General features: G+C 46.8%; 1 long non-coding RNA gene across 1 annotated transcript in view; it reads left to right on the top strand.

Annotated features, from left to right (window-relative positions):
* The first annotated feature begins 10,290 nt into the window (after nt 1–10,290).
* Nucleotides 10,291–13,161, top strand: part of LOC116668592 — a 39,047-nt gene continuing 36,176 nt past the window's right edge. Inside the window, exon 1 of the long non-coding RNA XR_004325793.1 lies at nt 10,291–10,486. This is a non-coding gene — a long non-coding RNA (uncharacterized LOC116668592). The remainder of the gene's footprint in view (nt 10,487–13,161) is intronic.

Below are 13,161 nucleotides of genomic sequence, written 5' to 3'. Positions count from 1 at the left end.
GAGGACAAGAGTCACCTGGAGGATGTTCACAGCAGCACTGCTCCTAACAGACAAAACCTAGGAACAACTGAAATGTCCATCAACAGAAGATTGGAGAAGCAAATCACCCAGTGGAATATTATATAACAGTGAAAATTGACGCCCATCAGCAATACGCAAAAATAAGGATGAATGTTAGAAACAATGTTGAATCCAAAAAAGTCTTATCTGAGACAACATATAGTATAATATTTTATGAAGTTTGAAATCAAGCAGAATTAAACTTCATGTTATAAAACTGTATATAAAAAAGTAGGGAGTCGATAAACAGAACATTTAGGATGGTGGTCCCTCCAGGGTTGAGGATGGGTCGGGGGCTGGGTTTAGGGAGGGACATTCTAGTGCTTTGAGTGACCTTGGTGACCTTCCTGTTTTTAGGCCAGGTGGGTTCAAGATGATCATTTATCATTATGTCTCATCTCACATACATTATTTTGTATCTATTAAAGGTGGTCAAAATTTTAAAACTTAAAGATAGGTTAGGGAGACAAGCAATGGGCAGAGCAAGCATATTGCCAGGAAGTGTGATGACGGCTTTTTCTTTTCTTTTTTATCTCTAGTGTGTCCAGAGGAAAATGGAATCTTTGAAAGTCTTCAAGAGACAATGGAAGTAACCACCTGTTTTCTCAGCTGGGATTTATGCCAAGAACGTAGAAAAGACTGTGTCTGGAGAACGTGGGTGGATTCACATGAAGATGCTGTTCAGACTCTCAGCAAACCTCCTCTAAGAGCGGTGAGTGCTGTGTCCACCGGGTCTGTTTCTGGTTGTAAATAAGTTCATTTGTGTCACTTTTTAAGATTCCACATATAAGTGATATCATATGATATTTTTCTCTTTCTGACTTACTTCGCTTAGAATGATGATCTCCAGGTCCATCCATGTTGCTGCAAATGGCATTATTTCATTCTTTTTTATGGCTGGATAGTACTCTGTTGTATAAATATACCACAGCTTCTTTATCCGGTCATCTGTCCATGGACATTTAGGTTGCTTCTATGTCTTATGTCTTGGCTGTTGTAACTAGTGCTTCTGTGAACATTGGGGTGCATGAAATTTTTTAATTGTATTTTCTCTAGATATATGCCCAGGACTGGGATTGCTGGATCATAGGGTAAGTCTATTTTTAGTTTTTTTAAGGACCCTCCATACTGTTCTCCATAGTAACTGCACCAGATTACATTCCCACCAACAATGTGGGAGGGTTCCCTTTTCTCCTCACCCTTTCCAGCATTTATTACTTGAGTTTTGATGATGGCCATTCTGACTGGTATGAGGGGATATGTGAAGCTAGTTTTGGCTTGTTTTTAGAACAAGGCGTGGTGAGGAGGCTCTGGTGGAGTTGGACTTACACTGGGTTTGGAGGGCGGTTTTCTCCCACGTCTGTTTCAGCTAAGTGACAAGACACTTGGGCTCAGAGTTGAGGGTAATCTGCAGGCTGTCACAAGAGGCTCTGTGTTCCCTTGTGCTGGCCACCCAGAGCCCAGGTGAGGAGGCATCGAGTGGGGACACAGCCCGCAGACCCTTGGTGCTTGCGGGTGTCACTTGCTGACTCTCTGCCCGCAGGACATCCTGTGACACCTCGGGCTGCGCAGCTCTTCGCAATCACCAGTTGGCTTGTGGGATTCTACACTGGACCCGTCAATCTGGTACCGCCACCGGGTGAGGAAACAGTGCAGGAAACCGGGCTGGGAAGGGAAGGGTGCCCTGTGGCTCCAGATTCTCTCCTTTGGGTTCCACCTGAAGCTGGGTCCACCTGGCCAGGAGTGTTATTCTTATTAAAGCATCTTCGCTATGGCCAGTGCCCACTACAGTCAAACCTTTGGGAAGTTCGTAACTGCCTCTCACTAAGTTCTCCAGAATCTTCTACTACATTCTAGGTATGCTGCTTCTATGTCACACATCCTCTTCCTAGTGTTACCTGGGTGAGTGAAATGAGGAGTGAATGTGTGAAGAGACACAAGGAAGGTGGCTCACATGACTGAGCTTCTAAATGAGGACAGGAGGGGAGACCTCTCGTCTTATCTCTGTCTTAGCATTACTTAAATCCTTTTCATCTTTATCTCTTAGCTTTTCTTTTAGACCCCAGTGCCTTGTCTGACCTAATTGTGAAATTTCTCCCTTATGCCAAGACCCTCAAATAATGAAATCCCTTCAATTTGGATTTGGTTGGGAAGAAGTCACAATTGAATGTCCTGAACTAAAGTGTTCCTAAGCCCCCTCCCAGCTGTGAGACAGACCTAGGGGCTTGGGAAAAGGGGTGAGAGGTGACAGCTGATGGGGAACAGGTAGGGACACCCCCATCACGAAGCCATAACGTCCATTCTGGATGTCTCTAATGGGGAGGTGCCTCCTGGCTGGCAGGCGGTGGAAGTACATTGGGCAAGTTACTTTACTGAATCCTACATCTGTAAAATGGGAGTGATAGTAATTGCTTTGCTCTGGGTCAGGAGACTGAGTTGCACTTTTATCTCTGTCCCTTCCCAGCTCAGTGTCTGTAGAAAACGCTCAGCCTTGCTGAGCCTAAGTTTCTTCACTGCCCAGTAAGGAGCTCCGTGTGTCTGCAGGGCCAAATCCCATGTGCTAGGTTATTTACCTGAGTTGTCTTCATCGGAGTAACATGCAGATTGGGGTATGGTTAATCGTTCGTTGAATAGTTCAGTTTTTATTTTGGGGAAACGCCTACTGTACACAGTGCATATGACAAAGGTTTGCATCGTATGAATTATTTTCCCATTTGAAACCCAGAATCTTGCTCAAATGGCTTTCCAACCCACATTGTACTGAAGTATCCTGTTTGTTCCATTAACCATTCACAGAGTCAACTGGGGAACCGCTGTTATTAATTTCAATGGAAAGCTAAAATGCAGTTCATTTTCTATAATTGCAGACCCACGGCCTAAAGAGCCAGCAAAAGCTTTTAATCTGAGGCATTTTTAGAGGAGTATGATCAGAATTACATTGAACATCTTTTGAAGGTACATAATTATGAAAACCTCAATAACGTGGTCATTCAAAGAGCCCAAACCAGAGATGCTAAACTCAACATGCAGGGTACAAGGCAAATTGCCGTCTTCGTTACTGGAGATGGAGAAACGCCCACGGGGAAGGTCGACAGTGTTTGCACGCCTTGCTTTTCTATTTTACTCCAAAGATATGCGCTCTTCATGCCACATGGGAGGGGGATGTAGCACTCCCGTCGCATCTGCAAGACTTTTGTGGCCTCAAAGAGCCTGCCCCGCGGGCGGCAGCACCCTCGCACCCCTTCCCCCCACCCCGTGCTTCGTGCGGCCACCAGGGGGCGCGAGAGCGTCTCTCCCGCAGCCACCCGGGGATGCGCGCTCCCGGAGCTGACGCGTGGCTGCCTCGCAGCACAAGAAAAAACTAACAAGTTCCTCCACTTGCTTCCTGCGTCCGGACTACTCAGGGGTCGCAGGCGTTTACCATCCGTTGGTCACCATTCCATGGGGTTAGAGCGCCCTCTCCCCTTCCCCCAAAGGAGGAAGGACAGTAAGAGGGCAGGGCAGTGCCCCCAGCAGCCAGCTCGCCCCGGGCTCCTTTAACATCGTCACCCCTGCGACTCGGAGAGGGGGTCCGGAGGTGTTGAGAAGCCGCATGCTGGGGAGATGCCCGCTTGCATTCGAAACTGAAATTCGTTTTATAAGACAGGATGCCCAGCAAGGGGGCCGCAGACAGAGAAATCGAGGAGCCTAGCCCCCATCCGGTGGGCGTGCCAGCCCCGCCCTGACCCGGCCCTCGCACCTGCGATGGAGGCAGAGTCAGGGATTCATTCATTCCGACCTGCGCTGTTGGGAAATTTACTGAGCACTGAGCCAGCTTTGGTCCAGGTGGAGGGAGGCAGAGGGACAGCAGGAGCAAACGTGTTGAGGGTTAGGGGGTGGGGGTGGGGGTGGGGTTACGGTCCCCGGCCAGCAGGTGATGGGTCCCCGGTAAACATAAGTCGGGCTAAGGAATCTGGACTTTGTTCAGTGACCTAAGGAACCAGCAACAGTTTGAAAGCCGGGGAGCCCTATGGTCGGACATGAGATTTACCAGGTCCACCCAGTCTTTGCTGTCACCGTGGCTGCAGGGGTAGGAGCGGGGAGCCTTACCCTCACGCAACCAGCGAGGGAGGCAAACACACACACAGAAGGTCCCTGAGGGCCAGGCTTGGCTGTGTTCTTGAATGGTGGAAAGAAAATCTTAGAATTCTATTTATATTTTTCCAAAAACGAAAAAGCAAAAACAAACCAAAAAAAGCGTTACAAATAGTTAAAATACAGATCCATACTGGCACCCTCATGCACTCTGAATGTCAAAGGCCCACGTTATGCAGTAGGTGAGATAAGCCATTCAAAAGAGAGGGTGATGTTGGAGGAACCGTCAGATCTCCACTTGTTTTCAGCATGTGATGACCTAGTGTAGTGTGTGTGTGTCTGGTTGAGTGGATTTAAGGATTTTATCATTTAGTGTTAAGTAAATTAAACCTTGGGAAAGTGGATACGTGGCTTCAAACAAAGATCATGGCACAGAAATTGCAGACAGACATTAGTAATGACAGCACAAGGGAACAGGGAGACAAGGAGTGAGCTGGGGTCTCTGTGAATTCTAGGAAGACCCTCCATCAGCTGCAGGGCAGGGGAATGCAGGGGTCTAATCAGACCTGACCGTCTCTGGCCACCCAGCTTTTATTTTAGAAAAGTCAACAAATCTCTCATTTCAAGAAAAAGATTCTCTAACAATAAGTGAGAACATAATTGTTGTTTTAGTTTGGGTTTCTTTCTCCCCCCAGAGGAAACGTAGGCTATTGGGAGAGCATTTTGAAAATGGGATGTTTGGACATTTCTTTCTGTTATGTCATTTTTATTGTACAAAAATTTTATTAGATTTGTAGTCACAACCCATAAAAAGTCTCATATGTGCACACTTAAAGTTGAATCAGAATTTCTGAATTTTATGAGAATCTACCAAATCTCCTTAACAGGTGTTTGAAAACCATTTGTCAAAAATGTAAAATTTCAAGAACTTTTGATTAGCATGCAAAAAAATGACTGACATCAGAGAAGAAGGAAATTTGCTAGCTAAATTTACACAGCCAAGTTTGTGGAGTTAATGGGTGGGACACAGACTCGTGTAGGCCTAGCCCACACATCTCCATGGGGATCAGCCAGGCTCAGAGAGGTGTCTTATTCTCTGTAACAGCCAGCCTGCCTGGGTCCCCGGTGCTGGCAGCCCTGGGGCAGTGCCTGCAGACATGCACATCCCTCTGGCCTTCTTTTGTTCCTACTTTGTGTTCTTGGGGTCGGGGAGGCATGCCCTTAGCAGGAGAGGAACATTTCTGAGTGGAGAAGGCTGTTCTGGACCCGGGACGGGCCAGGAAGGGGCACGACGCTGAGTGGATGCTCGTGGCCAGGAGGGATGAGGCTGCTGTGACCGTGCCCTGGATTCAGCAGCAGGGCCTGCGGAGTTGAGGGGCTGGTGGGAGGAGGGGTGGGGAGGGCTGGGAGGCCCGAGGCGGTGATAGGGTCCTGGACCTGAAGCCCTTTGCGGCTGCAGCATCGCCTGCAGAGGCTGGGCGTGGGCTGGGTGCCCTCTCCCCGGCAGGCACTTTGGAGACTAAGAGAAACAGCACGGTCCTGGAGCTCGTCCTTGAGGAGCCAGGAGTACTTCTTCCCACATGAAGCTACCATGCATGAGAAGGCTCAGTACAAAGAAAAATAAAAACAGAGCTGGGAAGAGGCCCACACAATGATCAGGTGGAGAGTTATCGTGGGCCTGGGTAGGGAGTGGGGAGCCCCAGAACCCTCTGGGAAGGGCACGCTGTCCGAGGAGCATCTGGGGGGGCAGTGAGTGACCCAGTGTACAGCATTGTGATCCAGTTATACATATATATAGTCTTTTTTTTCCACTTTTTAATTTTTTTTAACTTTTTTTATTGAGTTACAGTCATTTTACAATGTTGTGTCAAAGTATTCTTTATCATTATAGGTTATTACAAGATATTGAATAGAGTTCCCTGTGCTATACAGAAGAAACTTGTTTATCTATTTTATATACACTAGTTAATATTTGCAAATCTCGAACTCTCAATTTATCCCTTCCCATACTTTCCTGTTTGGTAAACATAAGTTTGTTTTCTATGTCTGTGAGTCTGTTTCTGTTTTGTAAATAAGTTCATTTGTGTCTTTCTTTTTGGTTCCACATAGAAGTGATATAGGCATTTTTCTTTCTCTGTCTGGCTTACTTAGAATGAGGATCTCCAGGTCCATCCACGGTACTGCAAATGGCATTATTTCATTCTTTTTTATGGCTGAGTAGTATTCATTTGTATATATACACCATATCTTCTTCATCCAGTCATGTGTCAGTGGGCATGTAGGTTGCTGCATTGAGGATTGTTCTGATCGTGAAGCAGCAGTAAGCACATTAGAGCTGGAACAGATCACGAATTCTGTCCAAGTGGCAGGAACTGCCCAGGGTGGGGCTGATTCTGCTGCTGGGCCAGCCCATGGGGGTGCTGTTTCAATCTGCCTCTTGCTGCTGCCACGTGAGGTGGTGGCAAGAGAATTCTGACAAATCGGTAGACGTCACCCAGGAAGACAAAGGCAGAGGCAGGGTGACAGTGCAGATTTCTGGTCCCTGGTAAGGGCTCACAGAATCTAAGGAGCAGAACGCTTATTGGCTGTGGGACCTGGCCTGGCCCTGGTATGAAGGTGGGACAGGATACGACGCAGTGCTTTCCAAGGTGGGGACCCACATTTCTCCCCCAGCTTCCAGCCCTGGAAGCTAACCTCTATGCCTCAGTTTTCTCTGGCTGTAGAATTGAAATAATTGCAGTACAGATCTTCCTCGACTTCCAAAGGGGTTGTGAACCCAGTAAGCCCATTGTTAAGTTGAAACTATGGTTAAGTCGAAATTGCATTTAAAGTTTCTTCTGTATAGCACAGGGAACTATGTTCAATATCTTGTAATAACCTTTAATGAACAAAATATGAAAACGAATATATGAATGTATATACATGATTGAGACATTGTGCTGTACACCAGAAACTGACACATTGTAACTGACTGTACTTCACTAAAAAAAATAAATTAAAATTAAAGTTAAAACTAAAAGAATATTAAAATAAAAAAGGAAGAAAGAAATGAAGTGCATTTGATACCCCTAACCTACTGATCATCACAGCATAGCCCAGCCTACCTTCAACGTGCTCAGATCACTTCCATTAGCCTACAGTTGGGCAAACCCATGTAACACAAAGCCTATTTTATACTAGTGTGTTGACTATCTCATGGTATGTGTTGAGTACCGTACTGGAAATGGACAACAGAATGGCTGTCTGGGTCCAGGATGGGGGTCGGTGGGTCCGTGCTTCCCCCTGGTGACCATGGAGCCAAGGGTGAGCTCGGCTGCAGCTGCCACTGCCCAGTATCACGAGAGAGGACTCATCACCAGCCCGGGCAAAGGCCAAAACTCTAGACTCCAAGTATGGTTTCTACTGAGTGTGGATTGCTTTTGCATCAGTGTAAAGTCAAAAAAATCCTAAGTGCAAGTGTTATAATCGAGGACCATCTATGTTTATGTCTGTGAAGGGTAAATGGATAAATTCGTGAACTGTGCTTGGTGTGTAGTCAGCTTTCAGTAACTTAGTTGCCACTTCACATAACCACAGAAACCAAAGAAAAAAATTTTTTTCAGGTTGAGATGCCACATTCCTGGAGTTTTCCAAATCTTTTACCGAATTTCAGTGTCGAGCTCACTACTTACATGTGCTGTCTCTGAATCCTGAAGTACATTTGAGACTTTCTGCTAAGACAGTGTAATGTCAGCGCCAAGAGCAAGAACTGAGAAGAGGCTGCCAAGGATGTTCTCCTGTTTAGACATTAAAATGGAAAATTCTGGAAGCAAATAGCTCTGATACAAAGGCGGGGCTGAAATCAGCTGGTTTGACACTAGTAATCAAGAAGGCCAGTCTTGGGGGAGGGTAGAGCTCAGTGGTAGAGCGAATGCCTAGCATGCATGAGGTTCCCTGTTCAGTCCCCAGGATCTCTATTAAAAAAATAATAATAAATAAATAAACCTAATTACCTCCCTTCCAAAAAAACCCAACAAGAATGCCAATCTTTTTCAAAGTCAAGGATAAGTCAAAACAGATTTAGCATAGTTTGCAACCTTGCAAAATTCTTACTTGGTAGGTCTTTAACTCCTGGCCTCTCTGGAGGTCCAGAGGTCCGGCAGAATACAATAGCGTTACTTACACTGTAAACATCCCACAGGGCAAGGGCTGTCCTCATTTTCCTGTGTTGAAAGAATGTTGACCACTGCGGAGCACTCCCCATGGGGAAGACAGATGTAGAAAGAGGTGGAAAGCAATTCTTTCTCCTCTTTTCAGAATGTGCTGTGTGATCAGGATGCTAATGCAATGGATGCAGTGAGGTGGTGTCTGTACCAGGCGGTGGACAGGGACAGTTGGGTGGGGCTTCTGGTTTCTGGTGTGTATTTTCCCATCTGCCAGTTTTGTGCAAATAAGTAGGCCCCTTAATCTCAGTTTTCTTCATCATTTGGACCGGGCCGAGAAGGACCGGCACTCCGTGGGAGGGGGATGGGCATTTTCGGAGAGCCTGGCCATGGGAAGGCCCAGGGCCACACCTGCGGTTAAAAAGCGAGAGAGAACCTGCTGATTAGTTCCCCGTGTTGAGGGAAACACACACAATATTGAGAGTGAACAAAAGCTTGAGTTCAGAGGAGCCACTAACAGGAGATAACTCACTCACAGAGCGATTTTCCATCATTTTCAGGGATGAGCAAAGGGAGCCGTATCTCTTGGTGTCTACCCAGAGCTGCGTCATCACCTGCTGAGCCCGATGTGTCAGCCGCTTCATATGCAGTCTCTAAAGCTTGCAGATAGCTAGCGAAGCAAGTATTATTCTCACCTTGCAGATGAGAAACTGAGAGTTGAGGGTAAATGAACTGTCCCCGGGCTTCTAGGGTAGTAAGTGGCAGGAGCAGATCTAGGCGTATCTGGTTCCATGCTGCGTGCGGAGCGCTGGCCTCCCTCAGCGTCACGTGTGGACCAGCAGCTGTCCGTGCTCCTGTTACAGAGCAGGAGAAAAGGAGTGGGGGTCCGGCAAGCGTGCAGGAGCCCACAGCCCACCGTGTGGCCACAGTCGTCCTAGGGTGGGAGATCACCAGCGAAAGTGATGGAAGCTTCCAGTAGTCATTAAACAGTGGGCACACAGGTGGGCCAACCTGCAACAGCCACCCTGTGTTCAGTCTGTTCTGCCACCTAGAGAGGCCTTACCTGACCACCTCTCCCACCCAGGTCCTTTCCATCACATGTTCCCGGTTTACCTGGCTTTGTTTTCTTCATAGCACTTACCGCTGTCTAAAATCTTATTATTTCTTCATTTTGTTGTTTACTCTTCTTTTTAGGATGTAAGCTCAGGAGATCGCTTTGACTTGGTAACTGATGTTCTGAGCACAGTACCTGGAATGCAGTAGATGCTAAATAAACATTTGGCGAGAAGTTAAATCAGTAAGCATTTTCGTGTATTGTACCCGACTAATACTCATTTAAATACTAAAAGTAACGAAGAGACCTCCCCTCTCCCCCGCTTCTGCCACCCCCAAATTTCCACACTCTAGCTGGGAAGACGGACAGGGACAAACTAGACTGAAAAAGCAATGTCTTAGGCGTAGAAATGAAGAAGAAAGGTCCCTGACATGGAAGCGTTCACGTAGAGCTTAGATCACCACTTTATATACGTGACTCCTGTAGCAGCAACATGGGTACGGGCCTTCCGAGGCTGAGGTTCTGTGCTCTGGGCATCAGTGGGGGCGGGGAGACTTAGAGCCTGTGGGGACTTGGTTGACACAAGGACATCATATTCTTTGGAATGACTTTATGGATGAGATTGAAACCATGGAGCATCATTAGTTAAATCCATTTCACCTGTAACCGGCCTTTGCATCAAGGTTAATTGTTGTTTCAGAAGACTCAAGTGACCTCTGCGCCCCAAGCAGCCTAAACAATCAGATGTTGTCCAGGGAGTTGGCGTCAGCTGTGTCTAGTTAAGCGGAACCATTTAAGGCAGGACTGGAGCGCCGGCCCTCCCACTGGGCATGCGCGTGTGTTGCTCTTTGACCTTTTGACGTCAGGGCCGAAAACACGCTCACCTGGGGCCCCGCGCCCGCCCGCAGAGGCCGGAGCCCAGTTACGCCTGCGCAGATCCGCGGCACCGCCCCTTCTTCCAGTCCCTTCCGCGCGCCTCACGCCTGGGGCCGCGCGTCCTGACGCCCCGGCTCCCGGGGAGCGGGGCTGAGGCTCGTCTGCCGGCCCTGAGCTGGGCTGACAGCGAAGCGCTCTCCCTGCTGCAAGCCTCCTCCCCGTGTTGTGGCTGCTGCCCGTCCGGCAAGTGGCAGATGGTCCTAGTTCGTGGAGAAACGAGGTGAGATACGAACTCGTCTTCCTTAAATGTTTGCTAAGTATCCACAAGATAAGCTTCGCCGCGGTGAGCACCCACCGCTCTCCACCGGCTGGGGCTCCAGGACCCGGCGTCCCGCCCCGGCGGCGGCGGCGGCGGCGGCGGCGGTGGCGGTGGCGGTGGCGGTGGCGGTGGCGGTGGCGGTGGTGGTGGGCTTTGGGGTGGCAGAACCGGGCTCCTGCCCCGCGGAGGAAGGAAGCGGGCCTAGGAAGGACCCTGGGAGCGGGTCGTGGTCATGGTGTTTGTGACTCCACGCATCCCAGGATCTAAGACATCCTTGGATGGGTTCTGAGTGGTGGGTGACTGAGGGCTTTTTCATAGAATGTAGGCGACGTAAAGGAAAACTATTTTTACCAGCTGATTCCACCCTCAGAACTCGACGCTGGATAATTGTTGCTTCTTTTCTAAGCGATAGATCTTTCTAGACTTCTCTAGAACTAGTGGTCTGTCTGCGGGCAATCCAAGGAAGGGCCGTGGGATTCACTCTTATACTGAAAACACTTGAGGATGCAAGGTGAGGGCTGATAGAAGTTTGTGCAATAGCCCAAGTGCAAGGCGTTACTTGCAGGTGAGTGCGTTAACGGAGCTCACTCAAGTCAGGTGGACACGTCTCGGTGCTCCGCAGGCAGCGCCGGGGGTGCAGCCGCCTGCCCTGGCGGGCGCGTGGTGACAGGCCTCCCGGGGCGGGTCCTCTACTCCTGTGTTGATGGAGTGTCCGCATCTCTTATCAGCAGTTTGCGGACAGCGGACACCGAGTTTCTGAACATCACCTCTGGAGAGCTTCCGTGTTGCCAGGGAAACTAATTGGTAGCATAGTTAAATGGCATGGATTTACACTGTAAAATGGCAAAAGAGCTTTCTAATAAGGACCCCAGGAGTTGAAACCTTCCCTAAAGCAGGCAGAGGAACTAAAGGGAAAAAGCTCACTTCCTGAGTTCCCAGCCAGTGACCAGGCATCAGGTCATCAGGCCAGTGGAATCTTGGTACGGCTCCGTTTATCACCAACTGGGGACAAATGGAGGGGAATCCGGATTATGAAAGAGTAAGTTATAAAGCAGTGATCCAGAGCCCATTTATGTCTCGTGCACATAGTAGGTGCTGGATAAATTCTTTTTTTAAATTTAATTTAATTTTTATTTTTAATTAAAAATTTAACATTTTATTTTATTTTTAACATTTTTGATTTATAATCATTTTACAATGTGTCAAATTCCAGTGTAGAGCACAATTTTTCAGTTATACATGAACATATATATATTGTCACATTTTTTTCTCTGTGAGCTACTGTAAGATCTTGTATATATTTCCCTGTGCTATACAGTATAATCTTGTTTACCTATTCTACAATTTTGAAATCCCAGTCTCTCTCTTCCCACCCCCGCTCCCTTGGCAACCACAAGTTTGTATTGTATGTCTGTGAGTCTATTTCTGTTTTGTATTTATGCTTTGTTTGTTTGTTTTTTAGATTCCACATATGAGTGATCTCATATGGTATTTTTCTTTCTCTTTCTGGCTTACTTCACTTAGAATGACATTCTCCAGGAGCATCTATGTTGCTGCAAATGGCATTATTTCATTCTTTTTTATGGCTGAGTAGTATTCCATTGTATGTATATACCACATCTTCTTTATCCAGTCATCTGTTGATGGACATTTAGGTTGTTTCCATGTCTTGGCTATTGTAAATAATGCTGCTGTGAACACTGGAGTGCATGTATCTTTTCAAATTAAGAGTTCCCTCTGGATATATACCCAGAAGTGGGATTGCTGGATCACATGGTAAGTCTGTTTTTAGTTTTTTGAGGGATCTCCAGTGTTTTCTATAGTGGCTGCACCAATGTACATTCTCACCAACAGTGTAGGAGGGTTCCTTTTTCTCCACACCCTCTCCAGCTTTTATCGTTTGTAGACTTTTTAATGATGGCCATTCTGGCTGGTGTGAAGTGATACCTTATTGTAGTTTTGATTTGCATTTCTCTAAAAATTAGTGATGTTGAACATCTTTTCATGTGCTTGTTGGCTGGCTGTCTTTGGAAAGATGTCTGTTTAGGTATTCTGCCCATTTTTTGACTGGGTTGCTTGTTTTTTTGATATTAAGGTGTATGAGCTGTTTGTATATTTTGGAAATTAATCCCTTGTTGGTCACATCATTTGCAAATATTTTCTCCTGTTCTGTAGGTTGTCTTTTCGTTTTGTTGATGATACCCTTAGCTGTGGAATTATCCTTAGTTTTATAGTATCTGGTCTTTAATCCATTTTTGAGTTTATTTTTGTATATGGTGTTAGAAAATGTTTTAATGTCATTCTTACAGGTAGCTGTCCAGTTTTCCCGGCGCCACTTACTGAAGAGACTGTCTTTTCTCCATTGTATATTCTTGCCTCCTTTGTTGTAGATTAATTGACCATAAGTGTGTGGGTTTATTTCTGGACTTTTATCCTGGCCTGTTGATCTATGTGTCTGTTTTTGTGCCAGTATCACACTGTTTTGATTACTTTGTAGTATAGTCTGAAGTCAGGGAGCATAATTCCCCCAGCTGTATCCATCTTTTTCAAGATTGTTTTGGCTGTTTGGGGTCTTTTGTGCTTCCACACAAATTTTTAACATTTTTTGTTCCAGCTCTGAAAATGTCGTTGGTAAT

This window comes from Camelus ferus, chromosome 14 (assembly GCF_009834535.1).
Source record: "Camelus ferus isolate YT-003-E chromosome 14, BCGSAC_Cfer_1.0, whole genome shotgun sequence".
In the NCBI taxonomy this organism is placed as follows: Eukaryota; Metazoa; Chordata; class Mammalia; order Artiodactyla; family Camelidae; genus Camelus; species Camelus ferus.
The sequence above is the reverse complement of the archived record's forward strand: the minus strand, read 5'-3'. Positions and strand labels throughout refer to the sequence as shown.